We start from the raw sequence: 24,600 nt of genomic DNA on the forward strand, positions 1-24,600 counted from the left end.
GGCCATGCCCTCTGCCCCCACATCTGGATCGGAGTTGTGCCATGCCTCCCACCCCTCCGCCCCCCCCAGGACCAAACCATGCCCTGTTTTTCCCCAGGGTGAGGCTGGACCATGCCCCTTTCCTCCCTCCCCACCTGAGGCCAAGCCACACCCCTTCTGCTCATCAGGCTAAGCCACACCCCCTTTTCCCCATAGGGACAAGCTATGTTCCCTTTCCCCCATGGGGTGAGGTTGTGGCTGGACTGTCCTGCGTCCCCCCTCCACATAGTCAGATGGTGCCCAGCGTGCCGGCTCCGGCGCTGAATCAGGACCACCAACAAGATCTGGCTGGCATTCAGATGGGGCACTACCCATTCAAGCCACCAGGGAAAACGTTTGAGCACCCCTGGTTTATTTAATTGAAATTTGTCACCAGAAAAATAGTGGAATAAAGTGAAGGGCCAGATCCTTTATTCAAGTTTCATTGTGTTATGTGGATAAAAGTGGTTATAGAGCCACTGAAAATAGTAGTCAGGGTGGTGAACTAAATAGTCAGATTAAGGGCTAAATCCTGTTTTCCTTACCCTTATGTGTTATCCTTTTGACTTGAATTGGTCTGTTAATCCAAGAGTCTAAGGCAAATAGAATTTAGCCCCAAATCATATCTGGGATGACTATGAACTGCTACTAGAACTGAGAGAGCATAGTTTCAGCTTCTGGACAAATTTCCTTTCTCCGCTGTCCAAAACAGAGCTGCTGTTTGAGTCCACCTCTCTTTGGGTCCCATTGCAGAAGTGGAAATGGTCATTTCCCTGCCCTGTTTCTGTGCTTCTGAATCTATGGTCTGTTTAGGTCTTATCAATTAAAGCTTCTTTAGGAAGAAAGGGTTCTTAACTTGTATGAGCACCTGTGTACCCGCTAGGGACAGAGCTGTATGGATTAGGGTTATGGGGATCTCTAGGAAAGTATCTTTGTTCTGGGATCAACCGGTAATAGGGTTTTATGTAGAAGGAGCAGGGCAAACTCCTGGGGGATTCACTCTAATTATATCTCCAATTAGAGGGAAAGAGTTTTAGTTTAGTTTGGTTTGGTTCTTGCATTCTAAGTAGTTATAAACATTTGCTTCTTGGTACCAGGAGCATCAATTAATATTGCTTAAGACTTGCCCTCCCTCGAACAGGCAGAAGTATTATCTACAATTGACAGTGAAAATGGATTGTTTAAGACATAGACATGCCTTGTAAAAACAACCATGATTTCAGGCTGGGTTAAGAAATATAGATACTGTCCTAGTAGTTCAGCTTTTTGGTGGTTTGCTTGTTATTTGCAGAACATGAAATCATCCTTCAAATGGATTTCTTTTTTCTAGAAAAATGTTGTCATCTTCTCCCTGTGTTTATCTGTGCTAAATACTGCCAGAAACAGCCCAAGTTATATTGTTGCATGGGTCCTCAGTGACTGGGAGCCTGGAATTGCTGTTCAGCATGAGGAAATTCTCCTTGTAAGTCCCTCAACATCTCTTTTTTACTAGCATTCTAACTAAAAGGGTGTTCAATTGGCTTTGTAACTTTGATGGACCATTAATTATAAATTTGAGGTGCTGTGAGCTTAGTTTTAAACCTAATTGGGTATTTGTGAACCAAATGTAAAACTGCTGGATGCAGGTCAATGCACCAGTGCTGCTTTGATGTCTCTTTTCAGCAGTTGAATTCTCTGTTCTGAACTGCGTGTACACGTTCAGTGTATTTCTCTTTATACAGATATATAGTTTCAGCCAAAGAAAAAACAATTCAGTTGCCCTTTAGAATTGCTAGATATTTGCCATCTTAAGGGAAAGGAATCTTTAGATGCATGTATAAATTTACCTTAAAAACACAAATATTAGGAAGCCAAAGTAAAGGTTCCACTTCAACATTATAAAGCATGGAAAACTATGATTAAAGGTCAAGTACAGGCATTCAAGAAACCTGCAGTGGAAGTGCTCTAACTTCTGAACTTTCCTTTAAGTGCCCATGGTTAGGTTGGGAGTAAGCAGAACACATTAGCCCTTTGGGGGAGGGTGGTGCAGCTTGGAGCCCGATTGCATGGCCTGAGCCCAGCAGGTAAAGGGGCCTCTTGCATGCTTCCCAGCATGCCCTGGGGGCTTCCTGGACTGCTGAAGACTTCCAAGCAGAGCAGAAAGGCCGAGCCACCCTGATTGGCTGGTGAGGACATCACAGTTACCCACCTGGGCCTGATGTATCAGAGGCTCGTCATGGATAGTCAGCTGATGGTTCATAGCCTGCTCATGTCCACCCAGTGAACCCTGCACCCTCAAGTGTGTGTGCGTATCCTGGACACCTCCTTGAATGAGTAGGGCTGGAAGGCTTTGAGTACTCCTGCCCTGGTGCTGGACCATGGGTCTCCAATCCTGGGCTCCTCTGGCCCTGCATCCTAGGCACCGCTGGCCATAACCCACACTGTTCCCCTTCCCCAATCTTTCCCCAGCCACCCCCAGGAGCACACACCAGGGTGTGGGGGAATGTCATGCGAAGAAGAGATGTGCCCTGTTTTAATCAAATGTTGAAGGTGCCAAACTTTTAGTGTGTTTATTAAAAAAAACAAACTGTGCAATGTTGCCCACTCTGCAACTTGGAAACTTTTTCTCAGTTAACATTGATAGAGTGGGGAAAGACCCTGGCTGCATCAAACTGTATGATTATGATGTTGAATTGGGAGGTGGGGCGGGGAGGAGGGCAGCCATGGGGACTCAACAAAACAAACATGAAACCTTGGGGCAGCAGGGGGAATGCACACATAAAACTGCTGCTCTTCAGTTTAACTAAATGTTGAGGCTGCCAAACTTTTTGTGTGCATAATAAATAAAACCTGTGGAGTGTCGCCTGCTCTGGAACTTAGCCCAGGGGGCTGCTTATTCTTGTAGATGCTTCACCGTTCCCTCACAGTGGGACTGGGCCTATAGTGGCCTGGGCTGGTGGCCCCTCTCCCCCCTTCTGAGCACTCCCATGATTTTCTGAAACTGGCCTGGAACCTCTTTGGGGCCCTGCACCTATCCTGGTGACCACCAGCAGCCTAGGGTAGTGACTTGACCCTAGAAGGTGGACTTATTTAGTGCCAGCCTTGGCATTGGGGCTTGGGCAGCCTGGTTTCCCTTCTCTACCCCAGTGCTGCTTCCTGGAGTGGGCCCCACTGAGTGCCTTCCTAGCTCCTTGGACCATGGGTCAGTGGCTTCTACAGGCTGTATCTGCTTTTCCATGGCTCCCCCTCTCCCCAGCATCTCCCAACCAATACACTGTGTGGAGAGTTTCCCTACAGCCACCATCCAGCCTGTGGGACTCTCAATGGAGTGTGGTTCTCCATGCCAAGTGGGGTGGACAGCAGCCTGCTCCACCACTCCTTCCAAGGAGTGCAACAGTCTCCCCATGGGCGGCTGTGCTGATGCCACTCAGGGGTGTTGTGCTGGATCCCAAGTGGTCTTTGACCCCGTGCATAAGGTTCTTATCCTGGTGCTGTGTCTCATTCAGTTCTCTAGCGGCATGGGTGGTTTCCCTCAGACAGCAGGTGGGTATCTGTGGATATTGTTCTTGAACCTTTGCAGTGTGTTTCTGGGCTTGGGTGGTTTGTTCAAGTGCCATTGCACCATGGATGCAAGCAGTCACCAACCTGTCCAACCCCCTGACATCGAGGGTCCCATTTGATCCTCATGTTGCCAGCACCATCTGTGCAGAAGTCTCTGGTGCTCTGCAGGTGTCCATCCTGGATCTAGCATCTCAGGCTCCACAACCAGGCCTCCTGCCCACAAATTGGAGTCTGCAGACAAGGGAGAAACTGAAGTACCTACAGTGATTCCCCTGTCTGGACCCTTTCCTCCACCCAGGGCCAGAAGCTGCACAGTTCCTTATGACCCAGTGCTGACCATGGCCCAGAATGCCTGCATTTGACCTTCCATCTGGGAAAAACCAAATTCCTGGTTTCCATCTTTCTGCTGTGGGAACTGGGACAGCAGGGAAACCCAAGTGTCAGGGCCTAGAGGAATGAGACTTCTCTGGTTCTCCAGGAGCAGAGGGAGGATGGGAATGGGTTCATGATGCTAAGGAGAATTCCCATTTCCTGCTGCACCTTACCTACAGTAATGCTCTTTCATAGCTGCTTGGTCAAACAGTGCCCAGAAGATCACCAGTGAAAACATGCAGTTTCACCTGTTGGTTACACCTTGGGTGTGGAGCTCGAAAACATCTTTCAGTATATATTGGAGTCTGTTTGGGTTAGGGTTTGTGTCAGGTGGATCTGAGTAAACGTGATGGCCTCTCAGGAAAGCAATGAAACCTTGAGGGATGGGGCAGTGTGACAGGTACACGATGTGGGCCAACCTAAATGTGGCCCGCACACCTGTTCCTGGGGGTGAACCACCCGCCTACTCGCCTGCCATGCCTTGTTGTTAATTAATGAATTGGTGTTAATTAGCAGGAGGCTGCCCTTGTACTGCCCCGCTGCCAGGGGGCGCTATCAGCAGCTCAGTTTCCTCCCCTACACTGCAGTCCACACCTCGCCGATGGAATAGATGTTTCTAATTATGCCCTTTTTGTCCTCTCTGAGCCTCCTCAGTTACACCGCCCCCCCTCTGGGGCTCCCCAATAATGCCCCCTCCTCTGGGGCTCCCCAATAATGCCGCCCCCTCTCCGGGGCTCACCCTGCCTGCACTGGGGCTTCTCAGTAACTGCCCCCTTCTCTGGGGCTTTTGCCCCCTCTCAGGGTGCTCCTCAATACTGCTGCCCCCTCTCGGGGTCTTCTCTGTCAGGCCACCCTCCCTCGGGGCCTTCCCTGTCAAGCCGCCCTCTCTGGGCTCAACATGCCTGCACTGGGCTTCTCAATAAGGCCGCCCCCTTTCTGGGGCTCACCAGGCCCTCACTGGGGCCTCTCAGTAATACCCCCTCTCTGGGGATTCTCAACTGCCCTTCTCTAGGGCTGGGGTCTATGCACCCCAAACGCTGCGCCCTCACGGGCACTGGGGTCCTCACACTCCTCTGTGAGTTCCCTATGAGGCCTCCTCCAACCCCTAATAGCCTCTCCCAAACCACCGGTCACAAACAACAACATAAACGCAAGCCCTTTGGCTATAACATAAACAGAAGCCAACCGGCCCAAACAACATTTGGTCCTACCAGTGACCCTTTAACTCTCAGCAATGTTGGATGCAGCTCCTGTATCAGGGTTCCCCTCTCTCCCAGGGCAGAGAGCTCCTTCCTCCTTCCATGGGCGGACAAAATATGGCCCACGAACTGGATCTAGCCCACCAGTGAATTCCATCTGATCCATGAGTGAGGTTTAATTAACTGCCCACCAGTTAATTAAACCTCATCCATCCTGCGTGCTTCACTCCCACTCTGGTGCATGGAAGGGCCCAGCCCAGCCAGCATACAGTTTCTGGTCCAGGCTGCTGCTGCCACTTCTGGGGGCAGGGGAAGGAGTTGCAGCTGAGGAGGGGCAAGGAACATGGTGCTGGGGCTGGTGGAAGTGTGCCCAGAGTGCAGCCCAGTGCAGCCCTGTCCTTCCCGCCCTGTGCAGATCTGGGGGCACCCCCCGCCCTTGCCTTCCTGGACAAGCAGTGGGAGCAGCGGCGGGAGCCACTGAATGAGCCACCAGATGAACAGCTCCCAGATGAGTGGTGCACAGTGGTGGGAGCCACCTCCCTTCCCCCCACCCTGCCAACAAACTGTGGCTCCGTCCCCTACCTGCCTTACCCTGGCTGGGCAGCACTTGCCCAAGCCCAGCCTTGATCTGCCCACACCCCTTTCTGCCCCCTTCCCCTTCCACCATAACAGACTTACCAGCTGCACACAGCTGTATTGAGCATCGTAAAGTCGAAACCCACGTTGGAACATGAAACGGGGTGTCAATTTATAAATGTTGTAAGTGCTGTTCATCATAACTCAAAGTCGTAACTCAAGGACTGCCTGTAATCCAGCCTGAAATCTATCCCTACGGTATTTTATACTAATGCCAAATGAGTCCCACATTAGGCACAGCCTTGACAGAGAAGTATGGATCAAGCTGAACAGACTGAGATCTGGATATGAACATTTCAAAACTACACTGTACAAGATGAACCCCTGTGTGAATGCAGTGTCAAGCAAACAGCACAGCACTTAAATGAAAGCTGAAATCTTTATAAATGCCCAGAGGGGGTAGATAGAATCTGCACACTGAGTGACATTACCAGAGAGTGGCTCAAAGCTGGCTGGAGGGATTGGAGTTGGGTAGGGGGGCTGGAAATGGGGACTATAACACTTTGTGCCACTGAGAGCCCAGGGGTGGGACTGGCCTGGCGCTTGGGCAAAGGAGATGAGCTGTACCCTAGGCTGGACTGTTGCCCAGTGAGCGGGGGTGAATGGGGTGCCGTAATGCTACCGAGCACTTTCTGCATGCTTACCACGCAATAAGTGTAACTTTTGTACCTGGCCAACATGACCAAAGCCACCTCATTCATCTCTGCTTCACTGTCCTGCTGCCCTTTTATTCTATCCAACCAATGCACACTGTTGATAGGAGGAGAAGCTTGTTGGATTTTGATTTTGATAAGAACCATGGGAATCTTTTAGCAGACTGATCTGGATACCTTGATACAGATTCACTAGGAGACTGCTTAAGCCAAGTTCCTGACAGTTTTGAATGGCATAAAACAACCTAAATGCACTGGTGACTATGGATCCTTAATTACACTAAATGCTTTTGTTTGCATGGTTTTGTTCATGGAACAAAAATTAAGCATGTGCTGATGTATCTTGCTGTGTTGGGGTCTACTTCACTTAATGGGACTCTATGAAAATAGATGCACATGGATTGGGTTTCAGGGGTTGGCTATAAATTATTCAAAGTGAACTCTATTATCTATTGAAAATTCTGTGTTACATATGTATTTTTAAATTTCCTAACAAATCCAGATCACCATTGCTGAGGTCTTGAAACTATATGAACCAAAGGAAATAAGGAGTGGAGGTATGCCTGAAAAATAGTATGAACAACAGAAAACGGACCGAAGAGATTAAAATGCATTCCTGGGTGCAGAATTATTGAGCATTTAGAGACAAGCAGTTATTGGACATGCAAACAAGCAATCCAGATAATTTAGGGTCTGCTTTTGATCCTGCGAGGGTCGGCAATAGTTAGGGATGCTGGGTTGTGTGTGTGTGTGTGTGTGTGAATTCTCCATCTTGGGCTGTGGATCAACTCTGCAGAAGCTAGTCCAGCCTTGTCAACTGAACAAGGATCAAAGGGCCCTTGTGCCTCACCACACAGCACTGGATCCTCTAACTCTGCCATTTATCTTCATTGCCTGCCTCTAATTGCCCTCTGAACATAGCCAGGATGGGAAGCCCTGTGGAGCAGAGCTCTATGCTAGGCAAGAGATCCCCTAGGCAAGCATCCTCTACAGTGCCCTGATTACTCAACGGAGTCGCATTGGTTCTACAGCCAAGGTGATCTTTCATGGTCTTTGAAGAGAGGAAAGATAAATCCTTGAGGACTAAACCCTGCTTTCTTTCAGTCAATATCTCATTCACTTGAGCCAGATAATATCCAGTATTTATGAAGGTACATACAAGCCACAATCTATAGCAGATATTTTTAAAGAGGGAAAACGGGTAATTTCCCTTTAAAGTTTTTGTTTGCAGTTGGACTTTTGCCTGAGTAAAGTTCTTCAGGATTGACAGGCTATCACAACAAATCTTTAAATACAGTATTTTGAAACGTTTTGGAATCCATGCTAAGTATAACCACCGCTCTGATTTTATTTTTTATTTAAGTTTGTTGCACACACACAAAAAAAGTGCCAAATTACTTCCCTCAATACACCAGCTAAAAAAAAAAATGCTGCGCTTCCATTTCATTCATTAGATGTTCCTGATTTATTTCCTTCCCCTGAGGAAAAGCAATAAAACAGCTGTTATCTAGGTTATTCTGAAAACCTGTTTCTAGTTTTCTATAAGAAATCCCAACTCTCTCCATTGTAGTTAAATATTTATTTAGATATCCAGGAGGAGAGGAAAAAAAATCCATCCCTGAGACTTCGCGGTTCCGGAGAACTTCCTCAGTGTCAGTTTTTAGCTTGCATTTCTTTAAACTCGACTGCAAGGAGAGAATATCTGAGCCAAATCTGAGGCGTTCTACCTTTGGCTATCTATGCCTCAGAGCATGTCAGTCATGCACTAAAGCTGTCGGCACAGCTGGTCCTCTGTACACAACAGGGAGTATTTTTAACACTAAAAATATGAGCATGACAGGTGCACATTTTATTGGAACTTTTTTTTTATTGTGCATTAGTGGAGAGGAAAAAGCTAGGAGCACTTTTTAACAAGTCTCCAAGTAAGTGGGAAAACAAATGAAGGTCTATGGTACATATTGACATTTGTTAACCAAATATGGGTAATTCACAGCAGCCCATTCTTTTCTCAGTTTCAAAAAAAACCTAGATGAATTTTGAGCAGCTTGCACAGCTAGAACCACTCATTCTTTTTTATGAGCTTCATTTGCATTTATACTCTTTCCTGCTGTTGTTGAGTACGCCCCTTTCACTTGTCCTAAATCTATGGCTGCACTGGGTGCACTTAAGTAGCTGCTTCCTACTGATATATTGATTATCACACTAATTACATCCGGGATCTGTACTTGGGCTAACGGAACCGATTTATTTGAATTTTTTATAGGGAGAAAACTCTACACAACTAATTAATTCTACAGGGATGCATTTAACTCTTAGGGCCTTTTTTCAGATGGCCTCTATCAGGTAAGGCTTATTCTTAAAAACTAAATGAATATGCAGTAGGGACCTTTTAAATGCACAGCCTTGGTGTACAGTAAATTATTTTTTCCTTTCATTTATTAGGAACATTTTGACCACTTCTCAGTATTTTGCTTCTTAACAGATACAGCAATGAAATCTATGTAGCAGGCTTTTATGCCTGGCTAGTGTCTTACTGACTTCACTGTGCCTTGGCATGAACGAATGCGGCTCAGTACAGGATCAGGGCCTGATTTTGATTACCAACAAATCAGGCTATATTTAAGGCAACAAGAAGGCTTTCACAACCTTCTTTGCAGCATTTGTGGGCTGCAACCAGATTAGCGAGCACATACCTGTTGCTGTGTCTCCAAGCAGTTTGAGAAGCTGTTGGAGGTATGCTAGGAACGAAAAAATGTTCCCTGTGCTGCAGCATGGATTCCGTTTAATACTGGAAAAACCCAGTGTATATAAAAAAAAAAAATGCTGGAAAAAAGTGGCGCAGGGCCTGCTTCTGGAGCAGGCCCTGAAGCAACTGGAGGCTGGGTCCTGCAGAGCAATGCTTCAGCACCCGGTCAGAGTGTCTCTATGCCTGCCACGTGCTTCTGCTGCTCTAGCATGTTGCCTAAGTGTGCTGGAGCAAATAGAAGCAGGGCAAGGCTGGCAGCACTGTCTTGGATCTGCCTGGGACCCAGGCTGTGTCCCTGGTAAGCAAGGATGTGAGGGTGGAGGGGACTGTATGGGGGTGGGGTGGGGGGACTGAGTGGGAGGGGTGGGTTCCCTGTGTGTCAACATGGTGCACAGTTCCCTCCACCCCCAGCAGCAGCACCCAGCAGTGGGTCATTGGGGTGTTTGAGGCCTGCTGCTGGCAGAGCCCCCTGGCAGTGTGCAGCACTGCCTGAGACCCAAGGGCTCCATGTGGCACATGGAGCTGAGCCAGCCTGCTGGCATGTGTCTTTGAGCAGGACTGAGCCAGCTCTTACTACCATGTGGGGCTCCCGGCACTGCAGGCAGGAGCCGCGTGCTATCATGCAGGACTGGCTCCTGCCTCCACGGAGCCAGTCTGGCCTGACAGCGCACGGAGCACATGGAGGAAGGAGCTGGCTCGGCCTGGCCCCATGGCATGTAGCTCCTGCCTGTGGTGCCAGGAGCCCTGGGTGGTGGCAAGAACCAGCCTGCTTTTGCTTGAAGGCATGTGTCAGCAGGCCTTCCTGGCTCTGTGTAGCACATGAAATCCCCGGGTCTCAGGTAGCACTGCACACCACCGGGGGACTCTGCCAGCAGGGAGCCATGAGTGCCCCGAGGGCCTGCTGCTGGGGGCAGTGGGGGCTGTGCTGTGGAGGCAAACCCACCCCTCCCACACAGTCCTCCCCCCCCCACAACCTCCTATAATTCATCTATAAACCCCACACTCATGAATCCCCCCACAATCCTCCCACAAATCCCACACACCTCCAAACCCCTGCATGAGCCCCACACCCCGCTACAAACTTCACTCCCACAAACCCCCCAATTCCTCCCACAAACCCCACAGCCAGCTCCCAAACCCCTTCCCACTCCCCCCCAAACCCCATATCCCTCCAAAAATCTCACATCCTGTGTGCCCAGCCGCCAGATGGGATGGGACCTGCTGGTGGGAGCCACAGCTGCAGGGATTACAGCCATAATGGAGCCCTGCCCTATGCCTAAACCAGTGCTTGGCCCTGCAGACCCAACCTGGGGGACTCCTGGTCACAGGAACCACTTGGGGGGTGTGATGGGCTAGGGGAGGGGTGGAAGTGGCAGGAGGGGTGTGTGTGTGAGGGAGAGAGAAGGGAGTCAGGGGTGGGGAAGTGCTCTGGGTAGGAGAGGCTGCCAGAGCCAGGCTTAGAGCCCCCTGTCCACCTAGAGCAGCTTGTACAGGGGGAGGCCAGCCTGGAAGGGATGGGGCTTGCCCAGCCCAGTCCCTGAGCCCCAATTGAGGTCTTCCCAGAAAAGACGTGGGGATCACTGGGGCCTGGACACAGGTGCAGAGAGCAGAACAGCAAGGGCTGGCACTGCTCAGAGCCAGAAAGCAGTGGGTGGGACAGCTGCAGCTGGACTCATGTCCTGGTGCTGGGACAGAGCTGCTGCCAGGAGGGAGCTAGTGTGGAGCAGGCAGGAGCTGTGGGTCAGGAGTGAGGGGTACTTCAGGGGGCTGTAGTTTGAGAGTGAGGGGCAAAGGCATGGGTATGGGCAGGGCACTGGCATCCTAGGCTGCTCGGTGCCCCATATCCTGGTGAGCAAAGGGGGCTGGGGCAGCTCTGATTTTTCTATGATAAAAAAACCAAAAGCAAAAGCTAAAGTATATATATATTTAGAATTATTTTTATTATGATGATAGAGGCACTGGTAGGCTTCCAAATTGCTTAACATTGTAAATATATCAATAAAACATCGCCAACTGATCTCTCTCTCTATAGTGGCATTTCATTTTAATCGTGAAAGAACACTGGCAGGTGCTCAGCAGTAGGGCTGCAGGTCCAAGGGGGCAGATGCTGTTGCAGGTGGCAGCAAGTCACAGCCAGGCAGCAGCCCCCACTGCCAGACTGCTGCAGTGGGTAGAGGGTTCATGGGCCACTCTAGGTTAGGGCTGCTTCAGCAGTGCACCTGGCACAGGTGGCTAGTGTCCCCAGATAACAACTGGCTGGGCCACAGATTCTCCTGAGGGCAAGTAGCCCTAGCTGCTCACCAGGGCAGCTTTTTATACTGCTGGGGCCAGCACAGGCCCAGCCTCTAACTCCCCTTGGCTAAAGATCCAGGAGGAGCTAGGCAGGGTCAGTTTGCCCAAGCAGCACAATTTGTCCCATAGCAAAGTGCATGTTCAGGCATGTGTGCTGAGGCACAAGTCTCCAGCATAAATTTGTGCCGCTGCTGCAAACACATGTGCCTGCACGTGTGGATGCACCTGTGTTGTGTTGAGTTTGCTATAGAGCTGGATAAGTTCAAGGCAACATTTTTTTTCAAGAACTGCTGTTCACTAAAACTTAAAGAAAAAAAAGGGCTACAGATGCTTTTCTGGCTCACTTTCTCTAAAATTGCCTAATCTAAAAACTCCAGCTTTTATACAATCTGATTCCTTCAACAGGACCTTAAGTGCCTTTTTGCAGTGTGCAAAAGGATGTTTGAAATGGCAATGAATGGGGCTTTAAATTGAAGTTGGAGAACAATTTATCAATGGGAAATTGATAGCTTGAAGGATTGTCAGTATAATGAAACAGCCAGGCCTTTCACCTCCACGCCTCCAATTTGGATCTAGGCAACAGTGTCTTTTTCATCTAGATGTCCAAGCATTTGAAAGTTGCTATAGTCAGTTGATGGCTGTTTGATGGCTTATGTAAATAGATATGTGGAACTCAGTTCCTGGTAACGTGTCAACCAAGTTATTTGTGTTGAGAATCATAGTAAGGAAGTCACGGGACCACAGAGACTGTATTTTTAGTGTAGGCTGACTGTATTATAGCTATGTATATGGAGAAGCTTCTAATGCCATTGCTAGTGCTTTCATGGTCCTAGGTTGATCAGGGCTCTCGCCTTTCATGAACAGAACACAACATTTAGTAAAAAGAGAGAGAAAATCAAGTGCACCAAGTTACTTTCAAGCTTTGTCTAATGATGCCTTAGATCAGGCTAACTTGTTTTCCAGGAGACTTGAGAGAACAAGGAGAGCATGGAGGGTTTATTTTATTTTTTTGGCAGTTCAGATTTGTCAGGGAGAAGAATGCCATAAAAATGCTTAAATATCACAGGAAGAGTTTTAAAACTGAAACACTGATGTAGCATCGGAAGGCAATTTAATAAGTACATCATAGGAAAAATGAGGTCAGGGAGTTTGAAACAAGTTCAGTAAGAGGTTTTGCAACAGCATTCTGGATACAATGTGATCTCGTAATTTAAACTTGGGGAAGGGCATCTTAAAAAAGAATGACATTAGTTTAGGCTGGAAGACACTAGAGTATAAATCAGAGAGTCTCCATCTCAGAGAAGCTTAAACAGCTCCAAAGGTTAAGTAGAAGATATAAAACTGTTATGATATGTTTGTTACGGACCTTCAAGCAGCAGGTGAAGCAAGCAGGAAGGCAAGGTTACTTGAATATCAGGGGGGAAGAGCCCACGCTGACTGAGCTCAGTTGTTGAGAAGATCTAGCAAGCTGGTGGACTGGGCACTTCAGGTGGGAGAGTGCAAGAGGCTTTCAAAACTTATCCCAAGATCTGTATGTGAAAACAAGATATTTGGGGCTCAATGCTGGGCTTAAATGTATTGGTAATCCATATGTTTAAATGAAGTGTGTTCAGGAGTTGTGGAAAACCATTCCAAGGAAAGAGCTGGGTAGAAGAAGTTCACTCCAACAGTGGTTTGGCTGTCTGACTTGGAAGCCAAGAAGGGAGACTTTTGCATAACCTGTTGTTTCTTATGCTGAAGAGTCTGGAAATGATATAGTCCTAGCATGTATACATGTGCTCGAGGCGGGGATGGAGGGAAGGTTTGTCAGCTTTAATTAGAGTGGCTCCAAAAGCCACTCTCATAAAAGTGCCTGGAGCGTCACGTGTATCAGTGTCCCCATGCTGAAAAGTTGCAGAAGGGTTACTTTAACTAAAGCTCATTTGATAAGCATGGGGATACTGATACACGTGATGCTAGAGTCTGCTGGAGCACGGTAATTACTACACTGCACCAGACTGGGTTAATGAAGCCTGCTCCAATGTGCTGTAATTACAGCACATCAAAGCAGTCTCAATGCATGTGTATAGGTGCCCCCCAAAAAGAGACTGTTATAAAGGTACAACTAGTGTTTTCTTATTAGGGAGGGGAAGTCTGGTCTGGGTTAAGGCACTGGATTAAAAACCAAGGAATCTGAATAGATTTTTTGGCTCTGCCAATGAGTCCCTCAGTGACCAAGCTGGTTCAGCTCAGATGTTCAAAGGAACCTAATGAAGTGACATGTCCAATCTGGACTCCTAAATCCTCTGAAAATCTCAGCCTTTATCTCTGTTTCAGTTCTCTCCCAGTAAAGTGGAAATTGCAATATTCCCTTCCTCGAACCTGTTCTTCTCATCTCATGTACATAGACCCTTGGGGCAGGAGTGGTCTCTCCTTATGTATATGGACAGTACCTAGTGCCGTGAGCCCTGTTGTTTGGAGACACTAAGCTGTAAAATAATCCAAAAAAATAGTAACCTAATATTAATTGATGATTGTAGTTGATAGATGTCTCTTTGCTTTACATGGAAAATGGGTAAAATTCTTCTTGATTTCTGTTGTTCTGACAAGTATACTGCTGGAGCAATTTGAAGGCATTCAGTAATAGCTGTTTTTCATTCTTTCTGAATATGGGGGGGTTCAATTCCAAAATTGTCATTATGGTTTTGGAAATTGCAAGGCCAAATCCTAATGTGCTATGCTGAAAATGAATCCCACTAGAATTATTCTAGTCCAGATTTTACCATCCGTGTTTAGGTTAGACAGCATGCTAGCCTGAAAATGGTTGGAACACATGCACCAATATTATAGTGTAAGAGATTTATAATACCCACGTACATCTATTTCTGAAATTTATATTCCTGCCCTTCTGGTTTCTTAATTCCTTGAAACCCCTGGTGTTTTTATCCATACAATTATCACTCCTAATTTTCCAAACAAGGCCCCACTTTGGAGTCACACAGCTAAAACCCCTGAAAGTCCTTTGCAAATCTTTCTCAGCACTTATTCCCTTTCACTCCTTGGCCTGAAACAGGCTTTTTGAAAGCAATCATCTCCTCTTAAGAGTATGAAATTACGTTCTGAGGGGCAATTCCACACAGTAGGTGAGAGTGGAAGGAGTATTACAAAATAATGGTTAGAAAAGCCCAAGTTGCAAGGTTGAATAAAAGGATAGTGGCATCTAGAATGTCACTAAACCAGTAGTAGGAGAGAGAAAGAGGGTGTAGACAGGGCTCATGAAAGAAGCAGAATAAGGAAAGGATTTGGGACTGAAGGGACAGGGAGGAGCTAGCAGAAAAGATTAAAAAATGGCAGGCTGTTTGAAATTAGAATTCATCAAATGATTTGCATGTTGCTAGCGTCACAGTTGTTAGTGTGTGCAGGATTTGGTACACATGTGACTTACAATCTCAGCGTTTTATTACTAAATGTTGAATTGTGGGTCTCAGGATTAGAGTTGTGGATTGAGATGAGTGGACCATCGTAGTTCATTTTTGTGGACAAGCTTGAGAACTCGCAACGTGGCTTTTTTCTGAATCAAAGCAAAACTCAGAATAGTTCAAAACACTCCATGTCTCATTCCCATGCCTTTAACAGTTTGGCATTATAATACATAATATACTTGTTTAAAAAAGCATGAAAAGAAAAGTTGCTTCAAAATGAAAAATTAAAATGTTTCCTTAAAAAAAAAAAGTAGAAATAGGATGTGATGTTGCTGCACCTTCTTTCCCTTCCCCCAGTTTAAAACCCAAATTTAGGTGAAAGAACTTGATTTTTCCAAGCATTTCAACTTTGATGAAGATGTGTACGCTGATGGAATATGGTTGCCTGACCAGCAAAATGTGTGACAGCATGAAGTGCTCAAGATCATAGATCACAGAGTTAAGAGAGCCCCCTCAGATGATCAGAAGGACAGAGACAGAGCTTTGATGACTTACATCAGCTGAGGATTTGACTCAGAAGCTTTGAACTTGCAGTTGCTGTTATTTATTCCACATGCCATCATCAATCCTGGGCAGCAAAGACTAGTTAGAGCCTTCCTTTTACAAGGCATTCATTTGCAGGCTTTTTCGCACCTTTATTCCCTACCTTTACTGCTTCAGAGATACAACCTCACATGATGAACCTGAGGGGAGGGTCTGGTGTAGTGAGGCTTTTAAAATGTTGCTCAGCTTATCAAGATGGGCTGGGAAATCTCTTTTTATGACTTTGGTCCCATTACAATTTTATGATAATAGCATATATGACTGAATGGTAAAGAAGCATTTGGAGAGTCACTAGAAGCCGCAGTTATTTATTGTTACAGCTTAACGGATTTCTAGTCGGTCTAGATGCTTCTCCCAGCTGAGAGATGGCTATTGAATGACCCCTTTAGTGGCTGCTTTGAGAAGCAGCAACGTGACTCTGTAATCTCAGTGAGCCTGGTTAGAAGTTTCTGGTTCTGATTTTTGATGTCAGTACAAAGGCCTTTTTAGTGACTTTGTGGAGCTATCGTATCTACTTGGATCAAAGCCAGCATGTGCCGGGGACACTCTGAGTGCTTGAGCTACTTTTATTGCTTGTGTGCAGAGATAATAGGGGGAAGGGCCAGGAACCAGACTGGTCGTTTGTGTGTTGGTTCTCCAACCTCTCCACCACAGAAGCCACCGTGGCTCCTTTTCTCCCAAAAGGTTCGGGAAGCCTTTGCACTGGAGGGTATATGTAGCCAGTAAAACTGAGACTCAGGGCATTGGGGGCTCCCTGTCAAAGCAATATGATTGAATGAGAGGCTCTTATGCTTCAGTGATTGGCAACCACACACAATGTAAGGTTGTAGTAGAGAGAGAGGCTAGAACAAAACCTCTAGGCTTTGAAGAGCTGGCTTGCAGTCCCAAATTAGCTTTTTTTTTTTTTTTTTGCCTCTGGTTCCTACCTCCAGAGGAGTTTGCAAATTAGGTTCTGACATATGTGCTCTTACTTGCTTGGTTTGCATTTACTCATTTCTTGTGAGTAAGAGGGAAGAAGGAAATCTTTAGGAAGGACTGGATTGCAGAGAAGGTGGTGTGTTGGACTTGGGAATGGGAGGGCCTTCAGTGCCTAGGGGATTGATTGATAGATGTGTAAAAAGGCATAGCGACATGGGTGCGAGAGAACTGAACAAGTCCTACTGTACTACTGATGAGGTAGATAAGAAGGATATGCTCTGACAAAGGCCTGAAATGGGTGGTGGTACTCTTGAGACTGAAGGAAGAACAGGGTGAGAGATGAGCCTGGGATGGGTTGCCTCACGGGGTCTGAGATGTGATGGGTTTTTGGGTTGTGATGTGAGATGCAGGATGAAAATTTGGAGGTGTAGGTTAGGCCAGGTTTGCTCAGCATGTTTAAAGTTGAAACCCCTCTGTCCTCTCCCTCTGATTTGAATACCTAGAATTAAAAAAAAAACACCCAAACCCCCCCAAAGTGGATTTTGACTGCGATTTTGTGTCTTGGGTCCATCTGTAAACAGAACTGAAATCATTTTTCACTTCAGCCCAATTCCTACGTATAAACTCAGTCCCTTGGCGGGTTAAGAAAATATACCTTTTGCATTTTAGAGAAACACTCCTTCCATTTAGTTTTATGGTGATTGAAGGTCTCTTCTGAGGACAAATTGATTTTTGAAACATTTGTTACAATAAAAAATGAATAATGCTTCAACTAACAAAGACAGAAATCCTATGAAAGAGGCATTCCCACACCACAGCAAACAGTGGAGAAGCAAACACAGGGTTTTTATTTCTGCTTACTGCCATACATTATTTGCTCTATATTTTGCTTGTCACTGTTGCTAATTCTTGAAGGTATTTTATGTTTAAACTGGGACCTTCTCCCTCAGATTACCACTCTTGTTACCACAGGCAGCCGAATCGCAGTTCAGGGAGCAGCAGCTCTGAAGTCAAATACTGAGCAGCTTCATTCAACAGGTAAGGAAAGCCAAAGGTACTTTCCCTTTCACAAATGCCAGTGGAAAGGAATCAGTCTAGAAGTCTCCCACATCAGACTGTCACTTTTCTTCTAGCAGGACTTCTCAATATCAAAGGCATCTCACCTACTGAAGGACAAAAACATCTGCCTGCTTCTGTATAAACAGTGGTTGCATTAGAGTGTGCAACACGGTGCCTTCTTTGGGATGGAAGTTCCCAAAACTGCGAGTTCCCATTCTGATCAAGAGGAAGGAAGATCAGAGGTGGAGTCGTTAGGCTAAGTGCCAGGTGGAAAATTCAGCATTTCCATCATTTTGGGTTTCTTATAATGGGAGAGTTGTTGGCGACAATGGCCAATAAATAGACACAATAAATATGCCACAGTAGCCTTTTGGTGATGGCTCTTCAAAGAAAGAACAATGAATGATGAGGGAACCACGTGATAGGGTTGGGAGCCAAGACTCTTGCCTTCTCTTCCAAATTTGGCCATGACATGCCCTGAGGGCTCATGGTCAGAATTTTCCAACTTGGATGTCTATGAGCATGTCTACGTTGCCTTGGTGGCAAGCTGCAGAACATCGCTGAGAAGTATGCCCTGTCTACGTGTTTCATGCTGTACGTGGCAATGCTCAGACATGGGGCAGAGCAGCTGGTTTTTAAGGGGGCCATTGAGCACGCAACCAGAACTGCTCTTAGACTCGCCGTTTCTGGTTGATGTTCAAGGCCTTGCTAAACTAGCTGCATTGCCTAAGTCCTGCACTTTGGGATGTGCTAAATGGAAGCAAGTTGGTGATGTGTGCTCATTGGCTTTCCAGGGCTTGCCATGAAGACAGTGTAGACGCATTTAAAGTCAATAGACACAGCAAATGATGCAGAGGAGATGTTAGATGCTATCTGTATGCAGCTACACACAACTGTGCCAAATGGAGCTGGCAAGAATCCTATGTGGGTACAAAAATGGTTAGAGGGAGGATATTTGTGATGGCCTGAATATCTCTTTCCAAGGTTTAGCCTGGATATTCCTTACATTTCAGGGAGGAATATTAGAGTTGCTTTCCAAAGCTGTATTCCTTTTGGCTAGGTACCCTATCCTGTTAATCTCTCAGTTGCCAGGTTGAAAAAAAACAACAGTTACTTGCCTTTCTGCTCCAACATATTGAAGTTTAAGGGGAGGGGGTCTTTCCTTTAACTTCAGTGGACTATGGCTCAGCTCCTCTGTGCAGTGTATTTCAGTTCTGGCTCCCTATGCAATGTTCTTATAACATAGGGATCATAAAAGCACCATAAATGACTTGGGGAAAATTCACTTAGCACAGGAGCTTCATAAATGTGATAGTATAATACCAATGTAGGTGGCTTGCTAGTGTAAAAGGGCCTGAAGGAGTGTGCTGGGAGGGAGTCTTGCTCAGTACTGACTGCTCTGGGGTATGCTGGACTATAACCAGTGCTGAGAGGCTGCCATAAATTAGAAGAACTATGCACAAAGGAGACATCAAACCATCTTTGCTTTTCCCTTCCCTGGGCTGAGCCTTCCAGGAACACAGAATCTGCCTCATTGTGCATGAAAGATCCTGCACAAAAGGAAGACAGGCTGTTCTTTATTCTAAATTGACAGAAGGGTGGAAGTCCAGTCTCTGATCACAACCAAGTAGTAATTTATTAATTAACCTTAATATTCTGTTCTCATGGCAGGCTGAAGCAACTTATGGCTTATGAGCTACATCGCTGAATGTGAAGCCAATCTATTTGCTGATATAATCCTTGTGCAAACCACAGTGTGTTTGGCAATGAATATGCAAGTAAAATGTAAATGATATTCATCACAATACTGCAAATGCTCATTGTGATGATAAAACCTAGCAAAAAGGCAACAATTAGGATAAAGACAGGCACTGATGTTTTATGCCTTCTCCTGGAGTGCAATAATCTTGGAAAATCTGGGTGTAATGTTACTCTAATTCTGGTTCAGGAGGCCTGAGAGACCTCTTCAGGAAGCCACTAACATGTCAGATTTTGTAGTACATTCTACTGAAGTAAAGACATTGGATTTGTACTGTACCTACATTTCAATGATCCTTTTCTTGAATTTTTGCCTTGCTGGCTTGAGGTTAGTAATACTTTTTCGGGGTGGGGAGGGGAGGCAGTACTGGGGGATTGTTACATTGTGATGATGTTGGGTAGCTCCTTGAGCTCTTAACCCCTGGATTGTGTACACATTAACACGTAAAACTGGTTTCGAGCACTCGTTAAGTGGCTCAAAGTGATGCTGCTCTGGGGCAGGATTATTTCTGATCCATGCTATCAAGCTCCTGTTATACTAAGGTATAGCCACTCTAGGCTAAACCTTAGTGTAAACAACCCACCTGCTCCCTCCCCCGCTGGCCCGGATCTTGCCCAGTGCCCCCCCTGCCCTCCCCAGTACTCCAGATCCCTACTCACTGTCCCCTCCCCCCTCCTCCCCTCCCCCACTTACTTGTGGCTGCCCATGCTGTCTGTCTCAGGGGAGCAGGCAGGGAAGGGTTAAACTGCCTATTGGGCCACCACCACTGCTGCTGCACTCTGGCCCAGAAGAGCAGCAGCCCAGCAGTAGCAGCAGCTGGACAGGTAGGTTAATGCTTCTGTTCTTGCTCCCCCGAGACAGACAGCACAAGCAGCCACAAGTAAGTAATGCCCTTGGGGCAGAAGGAAGCAGGAGGTATGGTGGGGGTGCATAGGGGTGGGGGAAAACTGAGGGAGCCTGGGCAGGCAGGAAGGAAGCCTGAAGTGTGTGTGTGTGTGTGTATGGGGGATTCTTCCCTTTCAGTCCTCCAGGCCCCTGCTGGCCTGAAGTGTCACTGCTCTAAATTCGAGCTAACTAACACTCATCAACATTTGTGAGGCTCACAGTGTACGGTGTAACAAGGCCCTTATTTATACACACAGACATGTACACATGCACACACACACGTACACCCTGCACTGAAATTCTGGACCTTTTCAAATGAATGAAATCGTTTCTATTGAGTGGATTTCACCCATGGTTTTAATATTTAACATACATCCCCTGTGACGATGATCTCTTGAAATTTAGGTGGCCACAGAAACTGCAGTTATCACGTTATTGGCCCCTTGAAAGCATGCTACATTCATGCACTGATGGAAGTGCATGGCTGCAGAGCACTTTAAAAGTCTCTGATTGCAAAACAAATTAACTCTCATTATATGAGTGTTCAGATGAAGGTGCTCTGCTTTAAAGTGCCTTCACTAACTTCTGTTTGATTGGGCAGCTGGGCTAATGTAACTCAGCCCTGCTCCTGGTGCTGTCTGCATGAGAGTGGAGAGAACAGAGGGGAGGGAGCTTGGGCTGGGGTTTACCCAACCTCTGCTAGAGGTGGGGAAGGTGGAGTGGAGTGGAGGGCTTCAATCCACCCACCTCCCCTCTAGCACAGGATGGGTAAAACTCATTCTGAGCTCCCTCCCCTCCCTTCTCTCCTCCTTCCATTGTGCAGACAGCACCAGAGTTGGGAGGAAGGGTGGGTGGGGTCAAGGGGTAGGAACTGCAGACACACAGTTTTTTGGCTGGATTGGCTCCAAATGGAGCTCAATGCCCTACTGTCCAGACTCAATAGCGAATATCTATTGGGTCGGGAGGCTTGGTGTAACTCATGGCGCTTTCTGTGATGTGCTATGAGTTAGATTGGGGAGTTATACATGTGTTAGTTTGTTTTGTTTTGTTTTTTACTAGCTGTGGCAAAGCTAATAAGTTGATTTTGGGGGGTTACATTAAAGTTGTGTGAGGCCATATGTTTTCCCCATCTCCATTGTTTGCCCTTAACTGGAAACAAATATGCTAAAATGCCACAAGAATATCTGTTCTGGCACAACTAGAAGCAAAAAAGGTTGAAAAAAATCAAAAGAAATTTTGTTTCTGTGAGACTTCTAGTAATTTTTTGCAGATTTAGGTGGTTCAAATTATTTTGAAAAAATTCAGGTATACTTTTGAAATCTTGGGTGCTTTGAAATTAACTGAACCTGATCCTTTTAAGATTAGGTCAGCACTAGTCTATGTAGAAAACATAGAGTAACTTACTGTTTTTACCAAATTTCATTGGTCATATCATTTTACTCATCATTTCTGTAGAGGATAGAATAGAGGATATTCTCTGTTAGACAAGTGAGCATTAACAAGTGCAGGAACTTGTGAACTTGAACATATTATTTAGAAAGGAATTTGACTTTGGTGTAAAAGTATCACATGAAAATAAATTTACCATCTCCCTTGGCGGTGTTTCTAATAGTTAATTACCCATGCTTACCCTCATCATTTCCAATTTGAATTTATCTAATTTCTAGCCATTGGATTTTGTAGTCTAAAGGGCTCCATTAAAAATCAGGTATCACTTGCATGTGTAGGCACTTAAAGATGACAAATGAAATACAGATACTAGTGAAGTAATGGGAGATTTGCTGTTACCTTCCATTGTGCTATATTTTCATTCTAGGATCATTTTACTTAACAGAACTGGGTGGGAAATGATTTTCCTGTTCTGGTAAAATAATCAGGGTTTTGGTATTTTTTTAATATCAAACTGGGACAAAGTCAAAATCTCAAAAGTTTTGCAGATCAATAGTTGAAAAAGATGTTGACTCAGTAGATCACAAAACATTTGGGCTTGATAATTGTGAAATTAAAAAAAAAATCATATTCATAATAAAACATTAAAAAATAATTAGCTTCAATACAAGCACCCTTTTTATTTAACTGAAAAATTTATTTTTTTTTCCAATGTTTTTTTAAAACAGCCCATTTTGACATATTTAAACATTTCTGGGACCTTTTTAAAATGAAAAATTAATTGAAACCAAGCCTTTCTTCCATAAGTTGTTTTGACGAATCCTCATTTTCCAAAGAAGAAATAGTTTACCAATGGCCTCTACTAAACCTCCTCTTCAATAAACTAAAAAGATTGCTGTCTTTTACCTTCTCATTTTAACATATTTTCTAGACATTGCATCATTCTTGTAGCTGGGTTCTGTTAAAGTAATAACAAGCTTTCATTTGAAAGAAGTTTTGCTATCAAACTTGAATATCCATCTGGAATAAGTAAATCCTTAAAAACTGGGAAGGTGAATGATCCTGTTGATCCTGTCAATAACAATAGTATTTAGTGCTTTGAATGACAAATAAAGCTGTAAGAGCTTGGAGCACCAAGCTTGGGACCAATTTTACAAGGTCCTTGGTCCAGTGTTGCTTAATATAATATTTTCATTCATGATTTTGACGATAGGGTTGAGTGCACGCTTAGCAAATTTGCAGACGATACCAAATTGGGTGGAGTTGCAGATACTCTGAAGGGTAGGGCTGGGATCCAGAATGACATAAATCAGTGTTGGGCAAAAAAGGCGGATCTGGCCAGCAGCCAGACTCCATTTCTGACCTGCCCCTGGCCATGTCACTGCAGCCAGTTCCCATGGGGTATAACACATGCAGGTGCGTGTGCTTGCAGCAGCTCAAATAGGAGCGGCACAAATTTGAGCTGGGGATTTTTGTCTCGGTGCACGTGCCCAGACATGCAATATAGTGTGGGGCAAGTTGTGTGTGTGTGTGTGTGTGTGTGCGTGAGAGAGAGAGAGAGAGAGAGTGGGGAGGGTAGGGGGCATGGAGGCAAGACCCAGTTTGGCATGACTCATGGTCCCCGCGAGCAGTGGTGGGCCCTGGGTGACAGCATGAGTGGACCCAGTGCTTCCTGAAGTGATACAGCCCTGCAGTGAATCAGGTCGGTCCAGATGCAAAGAGCACAACCGGCACTGAGCCAATCAGAGAGAGAGAGATCAGTTGGACAATGTTTTATTGCTATATTTACAATGTTAAAGCAATTTGGAAACCTACCAGTGTTTCTCTCATCATAAAAATGAATTCTAAATATCTATATGTCTTAATGTTTGCTTTGGGTTTTATTATCACATGATGGATATGTGATGGGGGGATATGGGGTTTGCAGGAGGGGGGTGGGAAGTGGTGTTGGGGGATGTGGTTGGGTGTGTGGGTGGGTGTTGGGGGATGCAGGTCAGTGTGTGGGTAGGTGTGGGGGGATTGTGGAGGGACAGTGTGCAGGGGATGATCAGGAGGAGTGGGTCCTCTGCCCCACACACGGCACAGCCTCCCTGCAGTGTTCTAGCTCCCCCCCCCCATCCTTTCTGGGCTACAGCCCCTCCTTGCAGGGTCCCAGCCTTGCCCCAGGGCCCAAAACTCACCCCAGGAGCAGCAGCGGCTGCGGGGTGCTCAGGGCCCATTGCTGCCAGGCCCCATACAGTGTGGTGCCGATTGACTCAGAGGCGGTGCTGCTTGTGCTTCTTGTATCTGGATTGGCCCAGTGTGCTGCGGGGCTGTATCACTTCAGGAAGCACTGGGGCGACTCGTGCTGTCACCCAGGGGCGGCACCGCTCATGGGGACTATGTGTCATGTCAGGCTGGGTCTTGCCTCCATGCACAGCAGGGCTGGGCCAGTTTCATGCAGGAAGGACCCAGCCTGGCATGACATGTGGTCCCTGTGAGCAGTGTCGAACCCCAGGTGATAGCACGAGTGGCCCCAGTGCTGCCTGGAGCAGCACAGGCCTGTGCAGTGCTGCGGCCAGCTGGGTCAGTACTGCTATGAGTGGCACAAGTGGTGCCAGCTCTGAGCTGATTGGCACCAGGCCGTACGGGAGCTGGCAGCAGTGGGCTCTGGATGCCCCACGGCCACTGCTGCTGTGGGGGGTGAGTTGTGGACCCTATGCGGGGGGGCTGGGATCCTGCGGGGAACCCATGCCCCCTGACCAGCCCCTCCACCCCCACACAGGAAACCCTGCTCCCCTCTCAATCCCCCCAACCCCCAGTCCCTACTTACCGGGGACAGCTCTTGGGGGTCAGCCTTGCACCACTCCTGCTTGCCCTGGCATGCAAATGAAGCATGCTCTGGCAGCAGGGGGCACCGTAGAGAAGCTCTGGCTGGATGTCAGAGAGTCTCTGGAGGTCTGAGCCTCGGCTTGCCAAAGGGCACGGTGAGGAACTCTGCCCTGCGCCGCTTTTCTCTCCAGTGTTTTTATTTGGTGTGTGGAAATCCAGGTACCACATTTTGAACCCACACTGCAAATATGTAGTGTGGGGAACATTTTTTTGTTCTCAGCATGCCTCTTGCAGCGTTGGAGATACTGCAAGAAGCACG

Source organism: Alligator mississippiensis, chromosome 2 (assembly GCF_030867095.1).
Source record: "Alligator mississippiensis isolate rAllMis1 chromosome 2, rAllMis1, whole genome shotgun sequence".
Lineage (NCBI taxonomy): Eukaryota > Metazoa > Chordata > Crocodylia > Alligatoridae > Alligator > Alligator mississippiensis.